A 4,083-nucleotide genomic window follows, 5' to 3' on the forward strand; every position below is an offset into this window, starting at 1 on the left:
GTAAAGGCTGTTTGATATTTCTAAGTCTCTATTCCTTCACATATCTAGTTGTTTTTACATAGGCTATTATCTCTGCTGAGAAAGTTCTTAATTCAAATTCTTGTTCCCTTATGATTCTATTATCTGACCTTTAAGCTCCAACTCATGTGTTACTTCCGGGTATCTGCTCTGACCATCCACCATCTCCATGAATCTCCTGTACCCACTAGGACTGCACACGTAAACACACACACATGCACACACACACGCACACGCACACACACCAGAGACACTTAGGCATTTAGTCACTCTCCCTTTCATTTTTATTCCTTTAGCAAAGGCATTGTTAAATTTGCATTTATAAAAGTGTGTTTTCTTCACAACTTGAAATTCCTTGAAGGCTGAGATCAAGGCTTATTAATATTTATATCCTCAGGTCCTGTCACATAATGGGTTTTCAATTCCTTTCCCAGCTTGCTTCCTCTCTAATAAATTCCCGAGGAAACATCTTTGTAAACACAAATCTGGTATTGTTATTCATTACTCAAAAACCTCAATCAAGCCTTCATTATAACAGATGCATTCTAAAGTCCTTAGCATGACTTAGACCCTTCAGTATTTGGTCCCAACATCATCACCTCTTACTCTTAGCACATCTGACACAGTTTCCCAAATACAACCCCTACTATCAACATATCTTTATTCATGCCACTCACATGGTCTCATTGATCTTTGCATTGTCAGCATCTAGTAAGTTGCTTAGCAAATAGGGCCACTAAACATTTGTTTAAAAAAAATGAAGTATTGAATATATTAACTTGTGTCAGACTAGAGTATTATACATGAGAACAATGAATAGCTACAACAATATATTTCTACTTTCAAACTGACAACTCACCACTTCTATGAAATTGAAATTTTGACAACACAGGAAATTTTGCCATGGCATCCTAAAGTAATGAAGAAAACAGCAATAAATCAGGGATTGAGAAATGTTTCTTCTGTTTGAGGCACCTGTGAGTTTTTCAGGTAACTCAGGACCACTTGGTATAGTTTTAAGGGTTAAATTATGTTAGCCTAGAAAAATATTTCTTGTCAGTGTTTTTCCTGACATATTACAGATAGAAGTAAATTTATATTTTGTTTATTGAGACAACAAAGAAGCAAATTTCAGTGCACTTTAAATACAAAATATAATGTTACTCTAAGAGCATTAATGTTAATATTGTATTATTATTTTATTTTATATCACTTATTTCCATTTCATATGCCTAATACAAACAAATTCACTACAGTGGATAACTGCTCTTTACTCTCCAGCATCCACTCCCCTTTCCTTCTTGTGAAAACACTAATTTCTCATTAATCACACTCTAACTCCATGCCTAATTTTTAAAGCAATGCACATATTAAATTTCCCTAATGACACAAATAGCTCAGGTTTGGGCACTTTCCCTTAGAAAGAATAAGGGAAAGTGTACATTTCTGAATATTTGCTTATATTACAGTTATGATTTCTGTGTCTTAGTGATATTCTGTAAACCTGTTTTCTAACTTTAATGAGTGTATTTGTCAGAAATATGATGTCAAAGAAAGAAAAGGAATATCTCTCTAAATATTTTATACGGTATTGAAATTTTTGTTCACATTAATACTTTAGCAATCTGAAAATTGGCAGCCTGCATTTGTTGTAATAAGAGGGTCATCCAAAATTTGAAAAACCAATTTGTCAAATTATGAAAGCAAGAATATGGCAACATTTACAAATACAGCTAGTGCTCAACTTACCACCACGATTGGTTCCGACAGACCGATTGTAACATGATTTGGTCGTAAGTTGAGTAGGCTATATGTATAGTACTGTGAAATGATGTTATAAAAATCTTTAAGTCATATTTTATCATAATTTTCTTTCATTATTGTTATATATCGTAATTTTCTTTGTTCATTTTACGCCATTTGTATCATCTCTACACCATTTTGTTTCTTATTTTTACATTTGTCAGGTTTAAGTAAAATACTGCATTACCAGTACAACTGGCTTAATATTTGCAAAACATACAAAATTACAAAATACAGATGCATACAAAAATATGAAATACATGTGTAAAAAATACCATAGGAAACATTTTCCCAATTGCAAAACATATCAAAATATATAAACATGTACGAACCATTTTATTGGCCGCTGGTGCTTGGCTGCGGATCGTTGATGTCGTCATCTGAGGCAGCAGTTGGGGTTACCAGAGTTGGTTTTTTCATAAACATGGTGAGCTATGTCTGAATTGTATGTTTCTTTTTTCTTCATAAATTTCAAGATATAGACGAAACACATTGTGCGCCATCCTTGCAAATCGTTCAATGTTTGGGTCCATTGCTTCAAAATGTATAAGAAGTTTATTCAGTAAAGATAAACCGTCTGATAATCCCTTAGTGGTGAACTCTCTTTCTGGTTCCTCCTCTTCTTTCTCTGCTTATCTTCTTTCTTCTTCCACCACTCTTTCTTCTTCCAGTTCGATTAGCTCTTCATTTGTAAGTTCTCTGGATTCTTTGTCTAGCAACTCTTCGACATCTTCCATTTCACACTCCAAAGAAAGGTCTTTAGTGAGTTTTACTATTTTTTCCTGAATCGTTTCAAGTTCATGTTCACTGTTATATCTGTCAAAATCATTAACATGGCACTTAACACAATTATTCCAGATGCCATTCATGCACTTTGTCACCACAGCCTCCCAGGCGGTAGCAAAATTCTTGATACACATCAAAATGTTGTAGTGTTTCCAAAACTGTACAGCGGAGCAGTCGTGGCTAGCGACTGTGGTCGTAAAGTCAGGTTGTAAGTCGATCAATACCTGTATATAGAAACTAAATAGCACTCTCTGGAACAGTCAATCTTTGAATCAAAGAGGAAATCAAAGGGAATTTAAAGTATTCTGACTATCCTGTAAAAAGGTTCTTATTGATTTTTAATTTCATTTCACTGTGGTCATAAAAGATTATTTTGATCTTTAAATTGGTGTGAAGATTCATTGCGTGTCCCAACATGTAATCTATACTGGAGAAGTTTCACATTCATTGAGAAGACTGTGTATTCTTCTCTTATTGGGTGAAAAATTCTGCATCTGTATAAGTCCACTACATCTATAGCATTGTTTAAGCTTGCTGTGTCTTAGTTGGTTTTCTATTTGAAAGTTCCATACATTATTGAAAGTGGGCTATTGAAATCTCCTACTATTATTATAGTTTCCTATGTCTTCTTTCAAATCTGTGAACATTTGCTTTATAAACTTAGATTCTCTGATATTGAGTGCGTATATATTTACAATTTGTATATATTCCTGTTGAAATTGATGGTAAGTCATGGCCGTACACGAAGTTATCTAGATTTTCTCCTATGTTATCTTCTAGGAGTTTCATAGTTTCAAGTTTTACATTTAGTTTTATGGTCCATTTTGGGTTAATCTTTGTGAAGGGTGTAAGGTCTATGTCTATATTCATTTTTTTGGCATGTGTATGTCCACCTGGTCCAGCACAATTTATTGAAAGCACTGTCTTTTCTCCACTGTGTTGCCTTCGCTCCTTTGTCACACGTCAGTTTACTATGTCTTCATAGTCTATTTCTGTGCTCTCTATTCTGGTCCGTTGATCTATTTTTCTTTTCTGCTAGCAGTATCACACTGTCTTACTTACTGTAGCTTCATTTTAATCTTTAAGTTGGGTAGTGTCACTACTCTGATATATTTTTTTCTCCTTCATATTGTGTTGACTATCCTGGATCTTTTGATTCTCCATATAAACTTTAGAGTAAGTTTACTGATCTACATAAAATAATTTGCCAGAATTTTGCTTGGGATTGCTTTGAATATATAGATCAAATTGAAAATAATTTCCCTTTTGACAATATAGAGTCTTTGTATTCATGAATATGGGACATTTATCCATGTACTTAGTTCTTTGATTTCATAGTTTTGAGAGAAAATATTCAGAAACTGTGTATCTGATAAGGGTATAATATACATTCTGAATAGTAGGCCCTTGGAACTTAAGAAATGCAAAAAGCAGGCCAGGCACAGTGGCTCAGGCCTGTAATCCCAGCACTTTGGG

The sequence above is a fragment of the Cebus imitator genome, unplaced genomic scaffold, assembly GCF_001604975.1.
Source record: "Cebus imitator isolate Cc_AM_T3 unplaced genomic scaffold, Cebus_imitator-1.0 Scaffold164, whole genome shotgun sequence".
Lineage (NCBI taxonomy): Eukaryota > Metazoa > Chordata > Mammalia > Primates > Cebidae > Cebus > Cebus imitator.